The sequence below is a fragment of the Rhinolophus sinicus genome, chromosome 2, assembly GCF_057876585.1.
Source record: "Rhinolophus sinicus isolate RSI-liver-muscle chromosome 2, RSI-T2T, whole genome shotgun sequence".
NCBI lineage: Eukaryota > Metazoa > Chordata > Mammalia > Chiroptera > Rhinolophidae > Rhinolophus > Rhinolophus sinicus.
The window spans coordinates 161272312-161297874 of record NC_142502.1 but is presented as its reverse complement, the minus strand read 5'-3'; the positions used below and the strand labels follow the sequence as shown (position 1 = coordinate 161297874).

At 50.9% G+C, this 25563-nt stretch overlaps 1 long non-coding RNA gene across 1 annotated transcript; it reads right to left on the bottom strand.

The window, feature by feature from the left end:
• Window positions 1-5553: 5553 nt before the first annotated feature.
• LOC109456339 (uncharacterized) lies at window positions 5554-22325 on the bottom strand. Its single transcript, XR_012496321.2, has 5 exons — window positions 22219-22325; window positions 20396-20489; window positions 8233-8320; window positions 7974-8128; window positions 5554-6585 (listed from the first exon to the last, which is right to left on the bottom strand). It is a non-coding gene; the product is annotated as an uncharacterized LOC109456339 (long non-coding RNA).
• Window positions 22326-25563: the final 3238 nt, after the last annotated feature.

Genomic DNA, 25563 nt, shown 5'->3' with positions numbered 1-25563 from the left:
TTTCATTCTTACTAGAACAGTGTAAACACTGCACAAAACTAATGTAACTTCTATTTCTCCTCTGGTTTATTTTTTCTGTTTTTACACTTATTAGCATTTATTTGATACTCAATTTACTCCTAGGCCATAAGTTTTTGTTTCTTCAGCTTCTTCTGGGATATCTTTTTCTTCTGTGTAACCTCTCTTCTGATTTAGAAACAATCTGCTCTTTCTCAGTAAGGGTGTCAATATGGCAGGGAGAGCTCATACATGGGTTACTACGCCCATGAGCTTTGTAAGTTCTGCACTGCACCTTGGGAGCTTTGTTGACCTGGCTGTGCTTCATGACCAGAGAATCTACATCTAAACCCTTAAGTTCAGCATTACTCTCTGCATTTTTAAGCATGTGCAACAAAATTCAGCACTCTTTTTGGGCCACTGACCCTGCGTCCAGCCCCAATGTCTGGCTGGGGCACGCCTACAACCCCCACCCCTGTAATGACAGAATGGCACACATTGCTTCCGTAAAGTGACATTCTTCAGATATTTGGTGGCTCTTCGGAAATGCATACCCCTTTAATGGCCTGGGCAGTTTCATGGCTGTTCTTAAAGTGAACATGAAGATTTGAACCTCTTGATCTGCATGACTTTGTGGGGGGTTCTGGGTCAAATGAATAGCAAACCATTTTCAACAATCCCTCAGGCCACTGAGAGGGAGAGCTTTTCTTCTTGATATGCACACATTCTACTAACACTCTCTACCTTTGGCTTGTTGACAGTAAGGAAGGACTGAAAGAAAGAGGAAATATTTATATAGGGATAGGGATAGGGAAGCAAGGAAAAGGGTGGGCACACATATTGCACATATGTCCTCTGCTCCTGTACAGGCTCCATTGTCCCCTGGACCTCACTTACAACACCATGTAGAGAATAGATGAGCTGTCCATCCAAGCCCTGCTCAAATATTATAACTGTGAACAAATAAACAGTTGCTGTTTTGAGCTACTGTTTTGTGGTAGCTTGTTACACAGCAGTTGCTGACTGATACAATGGTTGAGACCACAAGGCTAACATGAGACCGCGCTGTGGTTGAACCCACATTGGTCTACTTCTCAGTCCACATTCCTCTCTGCCCCACCCAGGTTTCCTTGCAAACATTTCATAGTGTAACTCCTATTCTCTTTGGAGAGTTGGTGAGTTTAGGATTGAGCTGGGGGGGCAAAGGTTACTTAACCACAACAAATCAAAATTATTATTAGAGATTAGAAGAAGCCTCATCTGGATTCAATTTGGGGAACAGGGGGTTGGTGGGTGGGTCAGGGCTAAGAACAGGCCCAGCTTCTGTCCAGGCTGAGCTTGGGCCCAGCAGGGTGTTTGGACATCTGTTTTCCATCCTGATTCAGTAAATAAAGCTGCTTTTCTCTGCTGACCTTACAGGAAATGGGAGTCACAATTTCAGTTGACCAGGAGTGGACCTCTCTTCTGAGAGAAGCCCTTCCACATGCCTGAGCAAGATGCAGAGTGCAGAGCCTCAAGCTGCTGCACTCTCTCTCCTCTGAACCAGCAGAGAAAGGAATTCTCAGGGCCTCCCTTGGTCAAGGAATCAGGATTTCCTCATTTAACCAATGGCTGTTGCCCTCGCTGTCAACTATTAGCATATCAAACTAGTACATTGGGTGTTTATTCTTTTGATCCCATGGCTCTTGCATCAGCAAAAATGTTCTTAGTGGCTAGAAACAGAGAACTTCTATGCAATTGGCTTAGACAATAAGGAAAATATATTATCGCACAGAATAAGAAGTCCAGGGGAAGAGGCGCTTCAGCAAAGGTTAATCCTACAGCTCAACATCATCAAGTACCCAGCTTATTTCCTCTTTTCCTTCCCCTCTGCCATTCTCAGCATGTTGCCCTGTCCTTGGCTAGCTTGCCTCATGGTCACAAGATGGCTGCCACCACCCCAGGAGTCACACTGTCACACAACAATGTCCATAGTTACAAAATAAAAAACAAAACAAACAATAACAACAAGAAAAAAGGGAAACATATATCTCATCCTTGTGTCCCATTTTAAGGTCAAGGAAAAATTTTCCCAGAAGTCCCCAGGAGACTGTCCCTCACTGCTCACTGGCCAGAACTGAGCAATATCTATGCCAGAATCTATCCCAAGCAAGGACAAGACGGGCACTATTACTGCCACAGTACAAACCCTGAGCCCAGAAGAAGAAGGAGGAAACCTGGAACAAACCCTGGCTTGGTGGGTACTGAGGGGTGGGTAGTGGGAGGGAGAGAGGCCATTAGGTAGGCAACCAATGGTGTGCTGCAGCTCATTTGTTTGGACCTGGCTTTTTTACAGGTTGGGGAAGAAGAGAATTGGTACTTACTACAAAGTGAGCCAGGCCCCAGATACTATTTCTTGACTAAATTGCCTCACAAAGGCAATATTCTCCATATACAGGAAGTATACTTTTACTTAAAGTGCTCAGGAAGGGTATATAAAAACTCAAGGATTGAGGCAGAGACGTTGGTCCCTCATCTGAGCATCTGTTTCGATTCTTAGGAGCCTCAATGTTGGAGTTAGACAGACCCAGGTTTAAATTCTGGCCCTGTCCCTTTCTGCTTTTCTGATGTACAAGTTATTGTATCTCTCTGCATCGCCTTTCTTTACATGTAAAATGAGGATAACAGTACCCATCCCCAGATCTTTTATTAACCAATACACTGCCTGGCAGATAGAAAACGGTCAAAAAATGTTTGGGGCAGAAGGAACCGTGTGACCCAGCTTGGATGTCTCCTCCTACAAAGCACACCCCCCACCCCTTTTCTTGAGCTCATCTCCCTCCCCCCAGCCCCATCCTCAGTCTCCAGGCTCACTCCTCTCATATACCTTCCTACCCCTCACCCACAGCACTTCCTTTCTGGGCTACCTCACCTAGACAGGGTGTCCCATCCACATTCCAGACAAGGAAACTAGATCCCTCTGTGGCTGCCCCCACCCCACACACACACAGAATCATTGCTCACCAGGTCCTGATGTGTCCACACTCCAGGCCCCAGCTTCTCTCCATTTCCATGATACTGGCTTCTCTGTATTTCTTGGGCAGGGTTCTTGGTTGCAAGCACAGAACGCTCATGGACTTCCCCCATGGCTGGGGCTGGCTGGAGAGCCTGGCTCAGCAACTAGGGAGGACTGGACCACAGCCAGAACCCCAGCCTAAATCACATCTCAGAGCCAGACCAGGGAGGACAACAGTGGGACTGACCCTTAAGCTCCACTGCCCTTGAACACTCTTCCTGCTGCTGCTTCTGCAGCCATTTCTGTCTCATACATCCCACCTTTGCTATTTTATTCACCTGCTTAAGATTCAGAGTTCCCGGGTGAGTGTCTGATTGGCTGAGCCACGTCACATGGCTGCACTGCAGCTGCAAAGGAGGATGGGAGAGTGAGATCTAGCTTCTAAGGTGAGAGGAGGGCTCTGCCTCCTTGTGAGACTCACAAGGTAGGAGATGCCCCAAACAGATACTGGAGAGCCATGGAAAGCATAAAGGTGCACGCTGCTGGGTGGGAGATTATTTGTTTTCCCGAGGGTCAGGGCCTCTGCTATCCATCCCATGCCCCATTCCTAGCATTAGGAGCAGCTGTGCTCTCAAATGGGCTTCAGGACAGTCGGATGATCTGACTTGCCTGGAATCACAGAACACTGGTGCTGGGGGGATCACACCTTGGGGATCCCTGCCAAAAAAGTTTAAGGACTAACAAAAGATCACCCACTTTTTATTTTGCCAAATAAGAAAATATCAAAAGCAAATAACAAATAAACCACTTTCTACTCTCACCACTTCATAAAAAAAGGTGACATCTTAAACACTAATTAAAATAAAAGGACAGGGGAGAGCATGATTTAGAATTAAGCACAATTCTTAAAGCTTAATACATGTTGGCTTTAAGAAAAACTCTATGTCATCCAAATTTTTCTACGTTTGCTGGCAACCTATGAAAAGGTCATGACACAATTCACTTTGAACATGGACTGTGGACTAGAGAATAGCATTGTATCAATGCTAAGTTTCCTGATTTTGTTAACTGCAGGGGTTATGTAAGTCTTACATTGTAAGAGAATGCCCTTGTTTTTAGGAAATAAACCCTGAAGTGTTTAGAGGTAAAAAGCATATGTCTGCAACTTACTTTCAAATAGTTTGGGAAGAAATTGTATACATACCACACATAAACACACACGTATACAGAGAGAAAAAAATAAAGCAAAAGGGGAAAAATGTAAACAATTGATATCTCAGTAAAAGCTATGTCAGAGTCTTTGTACTATTCTTGCAACCTTTTTGTAAACTTGAAATTATATCAAAATTCATGGTTACAAAAAATATTAGCAGTGAGTTAGAAGTGATTCTCAGTAAGATTTGGATTTCACTTAGCACATTGCCTATTTTGGTACTGTCTGAATTTTCATGAATATATGTGATGTCTGTAATCAGAAAGAATAAAACAAAAATTATAAAAATTAAAGGGGAGGGAAAGGCCATCACAGACTCAGTCTAGCATTTGACACTCGCTGACCATGCCTAAGCACCCATTCTGCAGAAGAGAGAACTGAGGCCAAGGCAGGAACCATGGCTTGCTCAGTAGCACATGGTGGTTTTCATCAGAGTCAGGACTCGCCAGGGCTCCTGCACGCCACACAGGTTCCTTCCATTCCAGGATGCTGCCCTCTAAACTGAGTTAGGGGCCTGAGGGCACAGAGGTCAGGCAGAACTGGGTGGGATTCAGGGATTTGTCCCCTCTGAGAATGCCACATCAGGTCAGGATGCACTCCTACAACCTTTACCCCCATAAGATCCCTTCAAGCCAAGGAGAATCATCAAGAATTGTTCCCTACACATTTACTCATTTCTTAAATGGGGAAACTGAGAGAGGTTCTGGGACTGGCCAGGAACTCCAAGTTTCAGACCCTGTAGTTGAGGGACAGAATAATTAACCAGATTTGGCTAAACCACCTCAAGGTCAAGTTAGAGAGGAACAAAGGAAGGGAGGGGTTTTAGGAATTGGAAGGAAAGGGAAGGGAAGCCCTTACCCCTCTCATTCTCAATGTGGCTTCAGTTCCCCTGAGCCTGAAAGAAGAAAGTGTATGGCAAGTGCACCATGTCCTACAACTTCAAGAGGCATCCCTCACTCACATGCAGTCTAGGACTGCATGGGGTTGTGCAGTGCACAACCTGCACAGCTGTACATGTCAGCCCTGAGAGAGTCGTCTGTTGTTGTTGTTGTTGTTGTTGTTGTGTGGCGGGGAGGTGTTTGGGGAGGGACAGAAGTGTCTAACACTGTGGCCTGGCTTAATCAGTGATGGATTCCATCCATTCAGTCAACCACAGATTATATGCCAGGCATCAAGCTAGGGACGGGGACTTTCCAGGCGTGAAATAAATGTATCCTCTAGGAAAGGACTGGGGGCAGGGGCAGGGGCAGGGATGGAGAGGCAGCTCTTCCAGGACAAAAACCCACGAAGCTTCCCCCACCTCTCTTTCCCCTCTGTCCATCCTTCTCCATCCTTCAGGCCCTCTTGGAGGAAGGCTCCAGACTCCTCCCCTCTCCTCCTCCCATAGTTGAATGGCATTTCTGCCTTTTCTGAGGGTCTCCTCGACCCGGTGGCAGGAGCCCCTTCGGGTTCAGGCTGCAGTGCAATTCCTTCCTGTATGTGGCACCTAAAATTAATTCACCCATCCATCTATTCATTCATTCGTTTGTTTGTTTTACTTCTTCTATTCCACAGGCATTTGTGTGTTAACTAGATTTTTTTAATGACACAAGAGATATGTACTGATGATTTTTTTAAATTAATGCTTAATTTTTTTTAATTAAGCATAGCAAAAGCAAAAAGTAGTTCTCCCTCCATTCTACCAGTTTCCCTCTCAGAGATAACCATTCTATCCAGTTTCTAAGTCTTCCAATTATTTGTAGGCATTTCCTACTATATAAATATAAATACATGTATGTCGTGTATATTATTTTCCTTTTTCTCAAAAAGAATAATGCAGTACACATTATTCTGCACCTTGATTTTTTCCCCCACTTAACACAGTATCTAAGTGCACACATTTTCCGGCGGCCACGTACAGTACTAGTCCAATGTGGGTCTGTCTCACCATTTTTGTCACTCTTCTATTGGTCGGTATCTAGTCTGTTTCCAGTTTTTCATGACCATGAAGATCTTTCTCCATTCTTTGTACGTTCAAAGGAACCTAGATTCCTTGAAGTGTAATTGCTGGGGCAAAAAGGGCATGTGCACTTTGTAGTTTGATAGATATCAATAGTCCTCCAAAAAATTGCACCAAATTGTACCCAAACCACTTTTCAGTCTTTGCCAATCTGAATGATGAAAATAATTATCTTGTTTTAATTGGCAGTTTTTATTATGAAGTATGTTAGCTTTTTTTTTTTTTTTTTTAATGTTTCCAACCCATTGTATTTCTTTCTCTTACTTCTCTTCAGCAGTATTTAGGAGCAGTTGTGCGCCTCCCAGGCTGTTCATTCTTTCCGTTATACAGGCAAGTATCTGGGACCTGTGAAATGTTCACTTTCCTGCAAAAACTTGAGACCTGGGGAGGAAATGTATTGGCTTCAAAATATTTTTAAAAGACTAGAAAACTGAAACTAAAATGATGTAATTTAATGTCAACCAACTATAATCTATGGCAAGTTCATTAACTGGAAAACCTGGAATTCATGAACATTTCATTTCATTTGAAAGTAATTTGTTGGTTTAGATGTTCTCACTTCAAAGAATTCCTAAATAGGCATGATGCTTTTTAAAAAATTAGAGTCAAAAATTACAGTTAAATGCATTAACTGTACTTGGATAATTTTGCAATCCTAGTTGTTTGGAAAACCCGTTTTAAACATCTGCTATACAATAACATTCAATGTAGAACCAGAGTGTGTTTTCGTATGTTTCACATGATTTGGGTGGGGCCTTCAAAAGGAAGCATGTCAAAGGCCAATGGTGGTTTTTATTTGAAAACCTGTAAACCTCTGAACCAGACAGACAAGGTCTCTGCCCTCATGGAGCTTCTGGTCCAAGAACGCATTGACCTTCTCAGCAAAAGTTAATGACAATGAAAGCGATCAGATCTGAATCTTGGGCCCCTAACCAAGGACCCATGGCCTCTCTCCCAACCCCCTGATTGTTACAGAGAAGAAACTCTCTTGTGTCATCCCCACCCCCAGCCTGGTGGCTCAGTACTGGACACCAGGATTTAGGAAAGTGAGTGGGGTAATAGGCCCATTTTGGGAAAGAGGCTGGGGGTGATGCTCTCTTTGGTCTCAGAACCAGCCTAGGATGGGGATGGGGAGGAGGAGGACAGAGATAGGGAGGAAAAGGGACAAATTGTCCCCAAATGACATCGTGAGACATCAGAACAAAATGCGTTTTTCTCTTTCCTAACCCGTGCACTATTTTGAAGGGAAATAGAGCTCATTCCGTGAAAGGGACCATCTGGAGATGTAAGTCACAAGTGTGAAGGTTTTAAGACTAGGAGGTGAGCAATTCAGCACTTTCTCCTCCTCCCTGTCTGCCTTCCCTCCCCAAGTGAAACTAAGAGGGGAAAGGGTATAGGGGACCTATGGGAAGTGGTATTAGGGCCGTACAGGCGTTTTTGGCGCACATGTGTGTGTGTGTGTGTGTGTGTGTGTGTGTGTGTGTGAGCTCCCTCCCCTAATACTGTCTCTATCCCCAATCGCTGGCATAGGATTTGGCACTGTCACACTCGATCCAATGGAACTGAACAGCATAGGGAAGTCAGATGAGTAGTGTTGAATCCCACTTGTGCTCTTTCTAGCTGTGTGGGCAAGTTGCTGCCCTCCTCTGAGCAGTTTCCTCATATGTACAAATTGCACAAGAAAACCTAGCTTGTAGGGACATGGTGTAGATTAAACGAAATGAAGTCTGTAGGTTCTTAGCTCCAGGCATAGGCTTTTTTATTCTTACCCTTTAGCTGCACTTGAAGGAGAACAGCGTGTGCAAAAGCCCGTGGCAGAGCAGGAGCAAGTGTTTGCCTGGTTGAGAAGGTGTTGTCAGGGAGGAGGAGATGGTGGTGGTACAGAAAAGGCTGCAGGCCAGTCTGAGAGGACTTTGAACTTGCCCTGGTAAATGCCAATAGGGAGCCGGTAAAGGTTCTGTAGCGGGGGAGGGGCCAACGCATGGGAGGAAGCTGGGATCCCCCTGGAGCATCTTCCATGGCCACTACCTGGATCCCAAATGTGTCTGTCATCCCCTCCTTCTGCGCACCGTGTCCACAGCCCTGGGCCACAGCTCAGCTCCCACCAAGACCATGTCTGAGAGGAAACAGCAGAGAGTGAGCCAAGAACAAAGTATAATGAAGGGCTTGCCTGAGCCTGGGCTTGAACCCCTAATCGGCGCCCTCCTCCCCGGGTGATTTGGATCCCTCCGAGGCGCAGCTTTCTCCCTGTGACGTGAGATAACAGCAGCGATCTCACAGGTCATGATGAGGGTTAAATGAGATAATACGTGTAAAGCACTTAGCACCATGCCTTCCTGCCCTAGAGCTGGAGCTCAGTGCACCTTGTTAGTAACTTTTAGAAAGATGATGGGTGGAGAGAGAATATGAGACCCACAGAACACAAAGGGGAAGAGAATGAGGAGGGATCAGAGGCAGGGGAGGGCAACACACAGGCAGCCCAGCTTCTGCTTCTCTGGACAGTCCACTGCAGGAAAAAAGCCCCTTGGAAGGAGGAACTGGTGGAGGGTTCCAGCCATTTGGTAAGCAAGGATGTCACCTCTGACCTACTTCCCTCCTCTCCTCCAGCCTGGCCTAGCCCAACTCTCAGGGTAGCGGGGCTGGGCATAGTGGGCTGGCAGCATCCTGGAGCGTTCCAGAGCTGGGCCTCCTACAAAAGGTGGGTATGGTGGGGCATTCCCAGGAGAGAAGAGGTAGGACTTCTGACGTGGGGCATGGGAGCTGGGATTCCCCATCAATAGATCATGGGGGCCCCTGCTTAACTAGAGGCCAGAGGCTGCTCTGTCTGAAGAGTGGGCCTGTGTAGCAGAGAGCGGGTGGCACCGCCTGAGACAGTTTCACTCCTGCGGCAGTCCAGCTGGGCCCTCCTCAGCGGCTGGGCACCTGAGCAGGTGTGTCAAAAGATCTACAGGCTGTCACTTCTAAAAATAGAGGCCTGCAGCCTGGGAGTCAGCCAGGTGTAGCTGTCACACAGCCTCCCAAACTGGCTGATAGGCATGCGTACGCCTGTTCTGGGCCTACACAGACATATTCCAGCTGCCTAGCACAGACCCCAGGGGATCCACGGACACCCTTAAACATACACACTCAAGTTTACACGCACACGTCCTTGCTTAGGCTCAGCCCTGGTCTAGGCCCCTGACCCACACACACCCTCTCACAACACTCATACCCCACACACACTGACACAGACCCAGCAGTTCCTGGGGCTCCCCGTGCTACAGCATCCGTCTACTGAGGGCAGTGCCCCTGCTGGTTTTGTCCACTGTGTGCTATTCCTTTAATGCCTGTAACAATGCCCAGCACATAACTAGTGCTCGGGAAATGTTTGCTCTATATTTCATTACCCCCCATCCCCACCCCAGTGTTCAGTTCCATTAGGCCCCGGAGACAGCAAAACCAGGAGGCCTGGCCTTCTCTGGCCTGGCTCATGCCTCACAGCCAGAGTCCAAGCCAGGGCGAGGACTTGCGGGGAGGTGGGGTGGTCCCAGGGAAGCAGCAGTGTGGAGCCTTTTGGCGAGGGAGTGGGAGCCCTCTTTGGATACGAAAACTACTGTGCTGGAGTTCTGAATGGGAGAAGGCCTGGCTGGGCCACGTCAGGGAAATGCCCTGTTGTGGGGCCCCTGTTCTGAGGGTGGCCCCTCCCCATGTAGGAGCCCTGGGCTCTGCTCCCACAAGGCTGGGGCCGAGCCTCCCGTAGCTTCTAGGAGGCTATAGCAGAGTGAGGCTTAAGGAGGCAGGAGCAGAGCAGGGTAGGCTGGTAGCCCTTGGCTTGTGGTCAGGAGCAGAGGAGCCCTGTACGGAGAGAGATGGGAGGATCTTCTGGGAAGAGGACCAGAAGGGGCATGTGAGCATCTTTGATTCTAGGACTGGTGCAAGTGCACCGCATCTGGGCTAGGACTCCATGACACTCATGGGGTGAAGTGGAAGTCAACTGAGGCTGAGCACCAGTAATGAGGAAGGAGTACTGTGACGCAGGAGCCACTCAGGGTCAGGGCCAGTGTGATCACAGTCCAAATCAGAGCACTCAAGAATGAGGCGCCTGAGGAAAGCAGGCTGAGGAAGGGGAGGACCAGGGACAGATAGGTGGCCAATGAATGAACAACGGACACACTAGTAGATGGGCTGAAAGGCACAGGAGAATGGATGGGCAAATAGAAAGACAGAAATGGGTCAATGGCCACTGAACAGCTCTCCCTCCGTCACTCTCTGAAGCCCCACAAGGTCCTGAAGACCCAGCTACTCCCACCCCAGAACTCCCCCCCATCTTACTCCCCATGTCCTTCCCAGGCCAGGCTCCCAGGGCCAACACCTGCTTGGCCTTATGCCCAGACACACACCTTCCAGCCAGGTACAAGCCCAGATGTGGAATCGACTCCAGGTGTTCTCACTTGAACAGGTGTGTAGAGGATGAGGTGGGGCTAGGGGCCATATCTATGGGCTAACACCTCCAAAAACAGCCCTCCCCACATAGCTGGGGAGTGCCCCAACTATGGTAGACACACACACACACACACCCATTGGCTGAATCACAGCCCCGCACTCACTGACACACGCACAGGTAAGCACCCATTCACTGACACCCAGAACCAGACTCCCAAATGCCACAGAGCTACTGCGTCGTACAACTCCAACGGTGTGGTCTACAATGTGTGGGGTAACCTGGACTCTCAGATACACCTGGACGCTACACTGTCACTAACCTGCACAGGTGTGTTGAACAGCTACTCTTCCCAGCCTAGAGGGATGTCGGAAACGCTTTCTCACGCTCTGGATATTTGAAGCCTCACCTTCAATGACTCCTTCCAGAGAAAGCCTTAGCCTGATTCACAGGGCACTTCCTGATGTCACCTTCTCACACTGTCTCTTGCCCTGCATTTTCCCTCCTTCCAGCCACATTTCCTACCTTGGGCGGGCTGTTTCCTTCCAATTCACCTTGGTCCACATTATTTCCACAGCCAGGAACCCCTTTTGTCTCTCAATCCTGGACTCCTAGCATTCAAGAGAGAGACCTCTGTATACCTCAAGTTTAATAATGGGACACAATAAGGCCTAATAAGTGTTTGTTGACTGACTAACCAACTGACTAGCTGGATGAAATCATTAGAAATATAAAGCAGCTAAGAATTAGTGCCCGATGGACTGGTATGGACGAGCTGCTATGGCGTTGTAGTCAGAGCAGGGCAGAGCCCATGGACGGGGGGCTGCTGAACCCCCACAAATACACATTCATCACTACAGCCACCATGGTGTGAGTCAGTATCCTTACACCCTCCACTTTCCATGGAAAAGATGCACAACTGACCAGTTAGCCTGTCCCAGTCCCACAGCGAGAGCAGGGGATGTCAGCAGACCATGGAAGGAAACTTTCACCAAGGCCAGGGTCTCCAAATTCATCCACTGACACCTTGGGAAACCCAGGCACTTTTCGAGGGCTTTCTTCAGGGCTGGGGAGTGCCAGGGCAGGCCCTCTGCCAACTCAGCAGGTCCAGGGACTTTGGATGTGCTGACGGTGGCAGTCCTGCCACACCCCCATGTGGGCTGAGCACTGGCCTGGGACTGGGCCTGGCACTGATTGATTGGCATAGAGTGGATCCCTTCAGCAAGGATCAATCACACCTGTGTAGTGTTCACTCCGTGTGTGGCTCATTGCTAAGCATTCCATGTAATGTTGGCAGTGACCCTGTGAGGTCAATACTATTCTGATGCCCATTTCACAGTTGTGGGAACCAAGACATGGAGGTGAATGAACCAACTTACCTGAAGTCACAGCAGCTGGGAGTGGGTACTCAGGATTCAACCCCAGGCTGTCTGGCTCCAGAGCCCGCGCTTTAAACTGCTACACTACACTGTGTCTCCTTTTAAACTTATGTTTAAACAAGAAAGAGTGAGATTATTTGGTCCAGGCTGCCTTCAGCATCAGGGGCCTGGCCATGCAACATTCCAGGTCATTCCCAATCCCACCCGTGTGTTCTCTCTCTCTCTCTCTCTCTCTCTCTCTCTCTCTCTCTCTCTCACACACACACACACACACACACACACACACACACACAGCTGCCTCATCCTGGGGCTGCAAACACATCCCAGTGACCTCTTGGTTCCTCCCTGGCCAAGCATCAGGCCTGTGGGAACACTGTGCTCTCGTGTTTGGGTCCAAGTCTATTCTGGAATATACCACCCCCATGCCCATCACCTCCCCTACCACCCTGGCTCCACCCAGGCCAGCATTCCTGGAAAGCTCAAAGGCGGCTTCTTTCAGCAGAGATTTTTCCACAGGGCTTTGATGGCCGGCATTGGGATACAATGAGAGCCCCACCCATAGTCCCACAGAAGCTGTATTTTGGGGCCACAAGGCTCGGAGTGGCTCCACGACCTCAGGGCTGATTCTCTTCTCTGTGGCAGGGGCCTTGGCAGGTGCAAGACCCACAGCGTGCCCCTTCCCACCCCAGCGTGTCTATTGGGGTTGCTTCTGGATGCTCAGAGGAATTCAGGCCTCCAGCACTTTCGTTGACCAGCCTAACTCAGGCACATCCCATTACCAGAGACTGTGTCACTGGGTGCCCAGCCCTGTTCTGGGTGCTGCAGGGCCTGCCTCTGATGGCTCACCATGCTGACGAGCTTCAGCCTTCCCAGGGCCTGTGACACTGTGCTGCAGCAAATCCTCAAAGACCTTCTGGGCCTGTGCTCAGCCATCTGCCTTGGATTTACCTCAGGGACCTCTGCCTGCTGCTGAGGTGGCCCAAGAGCGTGTCCCAGCCTGCTGACCCGCCCCTGCCCCAGTTCCCAGTAAATTCGAACCTAGGCGAGGGCCTAGGTGAGCCCCAGCAACACTGCCCCCTGTCCGGGGCTAAGTGTGGGGCCTGCTGCTCGGCAGATGACTAAATGGGATCCTCCCTGGCTCAGTCACTTCTAACGCCCCGCGAGGCGCTAGAAGTGACTGAGCCAGGGAGGATCCCATTTAGTCAGAGGCCTGTCAGCTCCCACTGCCCTCAAGGCCCAGCAGATTTGGGTAGGAAGGAACTGTCTGGGTGCCAGAGCCTGAGATGAGCCAGGCCCTCACTCCTCAGGGGTCTTTAGCAGGACCTTTTCAGATTCTTTGATCTAGAAGGGCCACATATACGTACATACGTACACACACACACACACACACACACACACACACACACACACACATATTCACTCTCATTCACACCCAGCCACGTCTGACCAGAGAAGAAACAGTCCAGGTGTGGGGCTGAGGCAGGCCAGGGAGAAGTACATGCCTGAGCCAGGGTGGGGTGTGGCCTCCTGGCCTCTCCTACAGAGGTCCCCGCACCTCCTGGTACTGAAGAGCAGAACCAGCCCAGCCTGGGAAAGAGGCCCAACCTTCTTGTGCCCAACCCCAGAATGGGCACAAATTCTGGCTACGTAAGGGACCCTGCTCTTTGGCATATGCCCCCAACCTGCAATTCCTCTGACACATCCACGCAATCCTCTAGACTCCTCCCCTGCAACCCTCAAGGTCTCCTCCTTGCCCCCACTCTAGCCTCATAGAAAGAGTATCCAAGCCACACAAAGCCCTGGGCCCCTGACCCAACCCCTGGACGCTGAGATCAGCCCTGGTGGCCCAGTCTCAGGGGCTTCCCCAATCGGGTCTGCCCTACTGGGCTCTGCTCTCCCTTGGCTGGACTTAGTGAGTGCTGAGTGGCCCGCCCACACCTTCACCGAGCTGCTCCTGCCCCTGCACATACAGTGGCTCCATACTACTTCCCAGGACCCGCCAGACTGCTTAGGATCAGTGTATTTTATTTTCTTTGGAGTTTGGGGGTTTTTTTTGCCCCAGTGTACATGCTGTTGGTGGCTCTGCCCAAAATGCCCTACCTTCCTGACCATAAAGTCAGCAGTCAACACAGCAACACATGAGCACTAACTACGGGCCAAGCCTTATACTAAGAGGTTTATGTATCTTCCTTCATTTGACCCTCACAAGAAGTCAATGAAGATGGTAACAGTAATTGTACCCATTGTTCAGAGGAGGACACTGAAGCTGAGAGAGGTTAAGGAATGATGCATTTCTACCCACCTTCTGGGACTCTCCCTTATCTTCCTCATCATATCCCTGCCCACTGCCCCCACAAAAGAAACTGTCCCCAGCCTAGAGCCACTGCCCCTTGCAGTGACTTCTGTTGAGGCTGTTACTTCAGTCCTCCGGCATTAATGTTTGCCCTCTTCCACCATCCTGAGCTCTGGGAGAGCTGGTGGGCAGGCCTGGATCTGAGCCACCAGCCTGCCTCGCAGCTCAGCACTGAACCTGGCAAGCTGACAGGGCAGGTGACTCTTTGCTGCCTGGAGAAGTGGACCACAGAAAGGATGGTCAGAGGCCTCCTCCTTTCTCACCTCCCTGTGACTCCCCCCTTCCCCGGCCACTTTCCTCCCCTCTCCTCACCCGGGCATCTACCCCTGGCTAACCCTGTCCACACATTTCCTATCAGTTCCCAGGAAAAGTGGTGACTCCTGCCTGCTCTCAGGTCGGGCCTTGCTAAAGGGAAGGAGAATCTGTGCTGGGCTGAACATGGGAGAGGTATGGGGCTGAGCCCCCCAGCAACTCCCCCAGCTCGCAAAAGGCCCAGCCTGGACCTGTACACTGGGAACCCCCAGCACAGCACCCCTGCCACCTCTGGGCAGCCACTTCAGTGTGTGTGTGTATACTTGGAGAGGGAGGGGTGCTGGAGAGGGAGGGAAATGAACCATTGAGCCAATGCCACATTTATTTAAGGGGCACTGAGTTATAAATAGACCCCAAGTGCCCAAGAGCAGGCAGCAGGCACGCTGACCTCTGGCGCAGACAGGGAGAGGGATTCCATGGGCCCTGAGAACTGTCTGCGCCCTGGGGCCCTCCCAACGGCCTCCCTCTTCTACACACGGACTTTTGATTCTGTCAAGTGTCACACACACCCCAGCGTTGCTGGGTGGTACCAGCAACATGCTTTGTGTGTTTCGCAGATTGCAATGTTTTGCAGCAAGAAAAGCATGAACTTTAGACCTAGCCGAACCCCAGAGGGGAATTACTGTGTAACTGCCCTATTTTCACCCCACCTCCCACCCCCATTTTACAGAGCAGGGGACTGACTGACATTCCAAAAGACACGACTGGCTCAAGGTCATGTCCAGCAAGGCTAGAATTAGGTCTCTTGGCTCCCGACTCAGGACTCTTTCTACTGTGTTACATCATGCTAATCATGTAATGTTGCACAATATTTGAATATATTTTGTTCTTTCGTGTTGTGTTATGTAATGTCATATAGGCAAGGGTAGGGGTAGGGGTGGAAGTGGGGAAGTTATTGGAGGAAGAAGGTGACAGAAAGGCCATAAGGCTGAGGCACAGGCAGTGAGTGCATATCCTCCCCCACCCAGATCAAACCCCAGCTGTCCACCTTACAGTTCTCCCTACATCAGGTGCAGTGGGTGTAGCTCAGCACCCAGTACCCTAATTAGCGCGTGTTGACAGTTTCTGGTTTGTGTGTTATCACCTTAGGTCCACTTATCTTTATCAGAGCCAAAGGTTGATTGGAGCATTCTGGCCTGGGCTCAAAGCAACTCCACTCAGATTCCACGGAGCGTTTATGACCACTGTAAATAACAACCCTCTTTCCTCAAGTTAGTAGCCTGGCTTATCCAAGAGCTGCCTGTGGAGTCTTGGGCACAATCCCCACCAGGCCCAACAAGAAAAAAGTGCAGAGTTCTCTCCCTTGGCCAGGGAAGGAAAGTCATGCCCTGGCAGAGAAGGCCAGGCAGGGACCCAGGGCTCCTGACCTCTAGCCTCAGGCACCCCACAGCAACACCCCAGGCCCTGAACCTGCCAGAACCCCTCCCAGGGGTCTGAGCCCTTGCTCCTACAGCCAGACAAAGGTTTCTGGGCCTTATCAGCCCAAAAAGTGGACTATTAACCTGGCCATCTATGCCCCAGCTCTGCGCCCTCGCCCCCCCCCCCCACAATGGCCTGCCCACCCCCCTGTGAACAGGAAGAGATGGGCCTGTGGAAGGGGCCTGTGTGAGCATAGCAGGCCCTGCATGTGAACTGATTGGCCACAGGAGGGGCTCATTCTCAGTCTATTTGCAACATTAGCCTCAGAGCCAAGCCTCCAAGTCCTTCCTAGCACCCCTTTGAGCCTCAGGGGAGATACCTTCCCGACCCATGACATTCCCACCTGGATGCCCTTAATGATGTCGGAAAGGACCTGGGTCCTACTCCCAGCTCAGCATCGCCTGTAAAATGGGACTAGATTTTGCTTTGTTTTAGAATACACTTCTTTCCACTGAGACTTGGTACCTGAGTCTGGGTGACCACCCCTCCTCCTCTGCATAGACCCACCTGGAACAGGATCCAGCGTGCTGGATGTAACTCTTTTGTGTCTCTCACCTCACTGGGCCCCACTTACAGGCACCCAAACGCCCTTAGCTCCTGGGCCAAGTCTCCAGGAACCTCCTGGGGGAGATGGAGACACCTGGCAAGGGTGTCCTCAGAGAACTCAGGCAGGGACAGGTCCCTGCCTGACAGGTGTGTGTGTGTGTCCACCCACCCTCCCAGGGCATTGTCTGGAGGGGGCATTGTCCAGGGGCTGGGCAGTTGCCTTTATGGCCAGGCATAAAAGGTAATCATTGACCACATCAATGCTGCCCTGCGCGTCAGTGCCCGCCCAGGCTCGACCCTGCCAGGCCCTGGATTATTTTACAGTCACATAAAAGGAGCCTCCAGACTGTCCCCTGGGGACTTTGGCCCTCAAAGGAGGAGCAAGAAGGAGCCGTTCCCTAGAGACGGGCTTTTCTTATAGTAATATTTACTTGGCCAGAGAAGAACCCCCGCCTTTTATCAAACACCACTGGGATTGTCTCACCTCAGCCTGCATCAGCCATGGAGTCCCCATCAGCAGGGCCACTCCTGTCCCCTGGCCTCCTCTGCGTCTCCTGTTAGGACCCACCAGCAGCCTGGATGAACCCAGCAAGGACCCTCTCCAGGGTGGGATTCAGGACACATCTTGGAGGTGTTGTTTCCTTCACAAGTTTTATTTCATTGAGCCTTCACTAACCCCATGGAGTAGGAACGATATTATTTCCATTTTACACACAGGGAAACTTGGGTTCGGAGAGACCAAATCACTTGTCTAAGTCACACAGTCAGTAAATGGTAAACCTCAACAACTTCCCGTAGTCTCTATGGCAGCAATCTCCAGACTTGTTTGATTGTGTACTGCTATCAGTAAAAACAACTCTTAGCATACACCTTTGATCTATTTATACAAATCCATAAATCAAAAACATGTATGACTGAAAATCTCTATATTAAATATTAGCAAATATCTGCACATCTTATCATTTAAACCAGATCACATGAACTCAGTAGACACCCCCCCAAAGCTGGATTCCAGGAGGGACACCTGGGGCAGAGAGAGGAGGTGGGAATTGGGCTGAACTCTGGAGGAAAGGTGAATATATTGGGAAAGGGCATTCCAAACAAATGCTTGAGCAAAACCCAAGAGGCAGAAAATAGGAGGAAATGTTCAAGCCCAGAAAAGAACCCTGGGAATGTGAATGAGTGTAGCCAGAGACAATACTGGAAAAGTCAGGAGGGGCCCAAAGTAGCCAGTCAGGCTGCCAGAGCTTGTCTCGAATGCATTGGGGAGCCATGACAGGCTCATGAGCAGGGGTGAGACTTTCCCAGAGCTGTGTTTGGAAGACGTCCCTCAGCCCACATCGCGGAGCATGGATACATTCTTAGAGGGATGTCCCTGGAGTGTAATGCAGCCCTTTGGGAAGCACTAGGCCAATGGCCAGTGAGGAGTTGCCACACCTCTGTGTCTTCACATGAACCAGCTGCCTCACCTTGGGCGAGTGCAGCACCCTCACTGGCCTTGGTTTTTCTCATTTATAAAATGGTATAACAATAGTACACACATCCTGGATATTGTTGTCACTCTGACAGTAGGGGAGACCTGGCTGAAGAGTCTGATTCAGTGTCTGGCACGTAGCAGACGCTTCATACCTGGCAGCTGCTCTCACTGTTAGAACACACCTTCTCTCTGCTCTGCCTGAAGAAATCAAAGCAACCCCTCTATAACCTAGTTCAGACTTCACGCCCGAGGACCCAAAAGACTTACTACTCCCTCCCCTGGGCTTACCTAGCTCTGAACTCACACTGGTAATGTAACACTTAGCACATCATGTGACAGTTACTTGTTACCACGACCATCTTTGTGCTCCTGTGCCAGACACTTAGTGGGCCTCGGTAAATTTTTGTGACTTGGTTCAAAGTTGCATACCAAGTGAAATACCATTAGAAGAGGAGGGGGAGAGAAAGAAAGAGGAAGCAGCATATGTAGAGGCACTCTGCTAAACTCTTCATGTGCATTATTTTATGAATCCTCTCATCCCCTTTATAGGTAGGTGTATGGGGCAGGTTAGGCTGGTGTATGCTGCGGTAACAAACATCCCAACATTTCGGTGGTTTAAAACAGGAAAGATGTGCTTCTTTCTCATGCCACATGAGCGCTGCGGGTCGCCTGAGGGTTCTGAACTATGCTATTCTTACTCAGGGACCCAAGCCGAAGGAAGCGCCTACCAATGTCATTGTTCACCATCACCATGTCAGCAAGAAGGAACCTGAAAGTTCACCCATTAGCTCTTATTGTTGCTACCTGGAAGGGGCCTGTATCAATTCTACTCAGATTTCATTGGCCCAAACAAGTCACTCGACCACACTCACTTTACGGGGATAGTGAAGTACAATCCTGCCAGGCCTATATTCCCAACTCTGTGGCATGAAGGCCACACAAGGTACGTCAGGTCCATCCCCAGCTGTGTGAACAGCCACTCCCGACCGGGCCACCTAAAGCCCCCTTGTGGCAGAGAGTCGACCCCCTATCCAAGGACTAGCTATCTCCTCCCGCCCCTGAAAACCCCCTGTCAATAACATCAAAACATAAGAATCTGGGTCAGTCTTTATCTTCCAGCGAAACTGAACTCATCGAGGAATCAGCCTTGACTTTGGTTAGGCAACAAAATCACAACCATATTTCACATCCAATGCCGAGACATTGCGGCTCTGGCAAGGAGCACGGGACAGAGGGAAAGAAGCCAGGGGTAGCTGGCTTGGGGTTGGAATGTGATTTATTACCAAATAATTACATGCTATCTGCAGGCCGGAATCACACACTTGAGTTTGTGCCACAAGGAGAGTCTGCCCCATGCATTTCCTGGAGCCCATTGCCTGTTTTTTCCATCACCATTTGCAACAGGGCTTGTGTAGGCTCTGAAGGCAAGTTGGCTGTGGTGTGTGAGTGTGAGTCTGAGTGTGTGTGTGTGTGTGTGTGTGTGTGTGCGCGTGTGCACGCGTGTGGGACAGTGAGCAGCTACAAGCAGACAAGGAGCATCTCTTGTGTGCACAGTCCTTGCTAGGGCCAAAGACAGGGAAGGACAGGTCTCTGTCTAGAGCTTCTGATTCCAGGTTTAAGAAAAGCCTTCTACATGCAAACGTGTGTGCTAAGCTTGGCTCCCTATGAGAAATACAAACATCCTCAACCACAGACAAATTTCAGTCTGCTCTGGGCAAGAGTTAAAGGAGACATAGTCAGACAAAGGGGTAGAGGCTTGAGGGGAGGATAGGGACAGAAACAGGTAGCGTTTCAGGCAGACAAAGCAAAGCAAAAGTTCAAGGTCAGACACCAGTGAGATTCAGAGGGCAAACTGGGGAGAGAGGCAGGGACTGCTGAGGGTTGGAGGCCATGGGGGCAGGATGGTACCATGGGGAGGGCACAGGCTCTGGGGCTCTGCCACTTACCAGCTGGGTGACCTGGGCAATTCCCCAGGCTCTTGAAGCCTGAGTTTCCTCAATTGTAAACTGAGGCTGAGACCCCCCCCACGTCATAGGGCTACAATTGTGTGGTAAGTGAGCACATGAGAAAAGCCAGCACGGGCCTGGCTCTGAGTAGGTGTGCAGTAGGTGAGGCCCTGCCCTGCTCTCTGGAAACTCGTGTGGGGTGGGGCCTGGTAAGAAATCTTCCCTCACTGACCCCGCCTGTGCGAGCAGCAGAATGGGGAGGGGCTCTGTACTGGAGATTGAAGTCTAGAGGGAAACCAGTTACCGAGTGGGCCGAGATACAAGAAGAGCTCCCCTTGCCTTTTCAGTTCTTTTTGTCCCCTCCTGCCCATCACTCAACACCTTGCTGGGCACTTGCTGGTTTCCGGGGCCCTGCTGGGTCGGAGATGGTATTCTGCGGGCAGAAAAAGAAGAAATTTCAGTGCCTGCCCTTTGGGAGCCATAGTCTAACTGGGAGAAGGTTGGCACATTTCCCAGAAAATAAGGAATAGAAGCCATGGTTTGGGGGCAGGAAGAGCTCAGGGACAGGAGGTGGCATTAGGGAAGAAGCTAGAGCCCGGAGTATGGAGAGGACAAGTATGGGGGAGCGAAGGGGCACTGCAGGCAGGGAGCCCAGCTGGAAGAAAGGCCTGGAGGGCTCATGGGCAGCAGCTGGGTGGCACATATGGAATCCTAGAAATGGGAGCATGATGCCAGGCTGTGCGTAGTGGGGACAACTGACCTCAGGATTATGAGGATGATAAACAAAAGGGCTCTGGGGCTTTGATGGGGAGCGGGGAGTGCAGCCAGAGCACCTAAAGGCAGGTCCTGGAGACAGGTGTAAGGAATGCGGGATGCTGAGCTCACACGCTGCTGTGCAGACTGTCTCTGGAGGGGGTCCCCACCTTCTTGGTCCAATAGACCTGGGGACAGGACCTCACTTACCATCCCACAGCCAGGCCCTGGCTGTGTGGACACGTGGGCCCTTCCCCTGGCTGGGGAGCTGAGATGTGGCATTGTTAAGCTGGAAGTGAGTCACAGAGCTTTTCCTTCCTTTTCTTCCTCTCCACTTTGCTTGTCTGCATATTCTCATAATCTCTCTCTCTCTCTCTCTCTCTCTCTCTCTCTCTCTCTCTCTCTCTCTCTTTTCAAAACCCGTGAACTAGAAATAAATAGTCTATCAGCATAGACACCTTGATCCAACGCTAAGGGAGGTGAGGGGCTTGGCTCAGGGCTCTGAGCCAGTGTGTATCTGCAGAGTGTGCGTGCACACAGGTGTCGTAGCGTCTCTGACATGCTGGGTGTCTCTGAATTTGTGAGCTCATCTGTACGGTTGAGGTTAGGAGGGGGGTATCTGTGAAGTGAGCTGTGGCATACACGTGTCTGTGAGGTTGTGGTTGGAGGCAAGTTTCCACGGGGTGGGAGTGCTGTGTGTTCATCCGTGGTGGGGACGGCCATAGATGCCTGTGTTGTCTGTCTGTACAACACAAGACTGGCTGCGGTGGCAAGAGTATATTTGTGCCCGAGGTGTGTCCGAATGGATATCCGTGTTGTGGAGGAGATGGGTGCTGGGCGTGGGGGAAGTGTTTCTGTGTTTGTGTGGGAATTGGGAGCAGGGGGTGTCTGGGCCTGGACAGCCAGCCTTGCCTCTGGCTCTGTAGATTGTGTAAGGACTTGGGTTTGTAACTGAGGCCAGTGTCACACTCTGCAGTTACATTTCATTCAGCCTGGCGAGCAGGTGGGACACGAACCCAAGTCAACATTGGTGATTGTGGTCAGGAGTGGTGTCACATTCACAGGGGGTGTCCAGTGGGTAGGAAAACGCATCAGAGCACCTGGCCTAGGAAAGGAGTGAAGCCAGAGCCTTTCTCCCTCACTCCCTCCTACCGCCCCCCACCCAGGTCCACCCACCACACAGAGCCCAGCAGAGAGAAGGGGTACCAGGAACACAGGGACATCAGCTACCCCCAGGCAAGACTCAGCTCAGTCACCCCACAGAAGATGCCCCTCCACGCAGCGCGTGGGTCTGTCCCTCACTTATGACCCATCCCAGCTAGACTGCAAACCCCAGAAGGTAGGATCTCTGTCTCCTTAGTCTCCCCAGGTACAAAAGGCGGACAGTAATATCTACAGAAAGGGGTTACCTGCACCCGGGGTGAGCCTGGGAGTCACAGCCATGGAGTAGATTTCAGCATCCGTGCTCTCTTCCTGCTTAGCTCCCCTTCATGGGGAGAAACAATTCAGTCTGATCCTCCCTTTGGGGGAGGGGAGTGTAAGTCACTGGGCTATCTCTAGGGGGCGCCGACAGGCAGCCAGCAGGTGCCTACACCTGTCCATGCATTAAATGGGCAAAAGACAAGGCAGGCCTGTGAGAGGGGGAGAGGGGCTTGAGAATCTTGGTGAATGGGGAACAGAATTCAATGGGACCTGACAGGAGGGTTTGTCTGTGAGGTGTGTGACTTAACCCACTGGCCCTAGGAAACGCACCAGGGGCCCCTCTGTGAATTCAATCCCAGGCTGACATGGACTAGGAACCAAGACGGGGACAGTCAGGTGGTCCCCGCATCCTTTATTAAGGCCCCACTCCTTCGGGGATGGTGCAGGAAGAGCCGTACAAGATCATTGGGGTCCGCCTGCTTTCCCCTCTCCTCTACAGCCTTCACCAAGGCCACACCCTCCTCTGAGAGCCCCTCAAGTTGTTGAAGATCCTATGCTTCAGCCCCAGGAGGTGGCAGCAGCCAAGGCAAGGGGACCATCCCCCAGCACAGGCCCTGGAGGGGAGGGTCACTTGAAAGACTTTGCCAAAGCTGGCTGCCTTCTCCTGGACTGTGCCCCATGATTGGGGGCCCCTGAGGGCAAAGCCATGCCTCTCCACCCCATGCACTCAGCCTCCCTGCATGGCTGCATTGCAGGAGGCTCCAGGGTCAATTCTGAATTTTGGGGGGTGGTCCCAGTCCACGGAGGTGCTGCCTTCCTCTAACTCTGCCCATTCATAAAGGGCATTTGTGCCCAGGCAACACCGCCCACCTGGGGCTGGGGGCAGGGGCTGCGTGGAACACAGTGCCACAGTGAAAGCGGGACAAATGCGCCTGTGTGCACCCTGGCCGAGGTGCCGGAGGAAGCGCGGTCAGGGCTGAAGTGTTAATGGGCCTCCTTCCTGCCCTGCCCATGCCAGCTCCTCGGTGCTCATCCCCTCTCCCCTGAAATACCCGCTTCCGTTCCAGTCCCAGCACACTCCCTCCATGTCCCTGGCCACAGATCTGTCCTGCTTTGACAAACATCCCTCTCAGCCTTCGGCTTTATGGCTTTTCTGTGTGCCTGCCTTCATGTGGTTGGGAACCAAGCTCTGGTCCCCAGAGCACAGGCTGGGCCTGGGGTGGAGGGGGCTGGGGCTGGGTGTGGGGGCTGGGCCCAGCCAAGCAGCCAAGCAGCGTGTGGGGAGACTGGAGTCCTAGTGTGAGGGACACAAGGCCCAGCCAGGGAATAATGCAGGAGGGGCACACTCAGCAGGGCGATCTCTGTCCTGAAAGAGGACAGGAGAGGGGAGGCCACAATGGCTGTGGGAGCCTGGAGGGGTCCCGAAGTTGTCGCACCTGCCCACATGATGGCAAGTAGCAACTGCAAGAAGGCATGCAGGGGGACTTGTGGGCTTGTTTTTATGCTTTATTTTTCAGTGGAACATTCCTTAAGCACCAAATGTGACCTGTGCTAAGTCCCATGAATTCACTGTCTCATTTATTTCTCACAAAAACTCACCCTCATTTTACAGATGAGAAAATTGGGGCCCAGAAAGGTGAAGTCACATGTGCTCAGGTCACACAGCTAGTTAGTGGCAGGGCAAAGATTCAAGCCCAAGCAGTGCGCACATGTTGAAGAAAAGCCACTGCATTGTTTGCATTCTTGTCCGTCACTGTTGGGCTTTTGTATGTTGGCCTGTGGCTGTCCAATAGGTGCCTGAGTCCCAGGAGGGCCAAAGAGGAATCACTCAATCCTAGGTCTATCTGTGCCCTCAGAGACTCAGACACCCTGGCAGGCTCAAGCCTCTGTAGGTGTCAGTGTCATTTGCAAGCTGATGTCTCCCTCATAAGGGGACACATTTTCAAATGCATGTAGAAGCTGTTGAATAAAACACACTCATTTAAAAGCATTACTGAATGTATATTTGTTTATGGTCTTTTGTATTTTTTTCTCAATCAGAGGATTTTAAAAGTATAACTGTGATCTTGGGGAGCAGAGGGCTGGTCTGCAAACCGTTTTGATTCTCTACGAGTGTATTCAAAAAATTCAGGAACCACTTTATGGACTAAGACACAAATGCCCTGAAAAGCAGCACATCTTGGCCAAGTTTCAGAGCAAGCTGGGCTCCAGGGAGGTACTAAGAGTAGGGTAGAGTTCTCTTTCTGTCTGGTCAGGGCAGCTCCCCACCCCCCACCCCATTTCCTCAAAGGGGGCCTGCCCCAAGGCTGCAACGGTGGGCCCTGGGGATAAAACTCAGAGACGTATGGTGCTGGAGGGACTAAGGAGCTAGGAGAAATTCAGGGACTTCTCCTGTTTCCCAGCAGAGTAGGGACCATTCCAGGAACCAAGAAACACCCAACCCCGAGCCTTACCTGTCGTTTACTTCTCAAAGCATTTCCTAAGCCCGGCATTTGCAGGTCCTGCTGGGAAAGAAGCCGGCAATGTATGCACAAGCAGGAAGACAGTGGGGTGGGGGGGCCTCTTTCAGTGGAGAAGTTCTCCCCAACTCCACACAACTGGGCCGAAGGGATGTGGCGTGCGCGCACACACACACACAGGCACACACAATGGAAGGAAGCAAAGGAAAGGCATTTCGGGAGCATTTACTGTGTGCCCGATGCTGTTTTTACAGTATTTTTCTTTTGTTTTTAATCTCAACAATCCTATAAAGTTGATCTGACAACTCCCATTTTTACAGATGCGCCCCAGGGAGGTTAAAAGCTATGAAAAGGCAGACTAGCACCTAAACTTGAGCCCATATACCACAGGGCCTGACCTGTGGTCTGGGGGCTCTGACCGGCTGGAGAGAAGGCTGAGGGGGAGCTGGAGGTGAGGCCCAGCCCCCACCACAGCCCTAGCCCCAGCCCCAGCGAACATCCTCTCTGCCTGCCTTTGTTCATAAAACCGAAAAAGTGATGATGGTTTTCCTTCCTCTCTTTAAGAAAACAACAGAATCAAAACAAACAGAGAAGGGGAACTCCCCTCCTGTAGCTTTGCCAGAAATAAAAGGAAGAAATAGTTCCAGTCATGCCCTGGGTCTGGGAGGGGAATAGAGAGCACTCCTGGTGAAAACCCGAAGCTTCAGCGCCCCCCATTTCCTGGTCCTAATCTGAGCTTGGCCTCGCCTGCCCCTTAGCAGCCCTTCCCTCATTCGTCATCTCAGCTCTCAAGATCCCACACATTCACAGCTGATGCAGCTGAAAGTTCCCAGAGGGCTTCAGTAAATCCTAAGGAAGGGCAAAGAGGAAGTA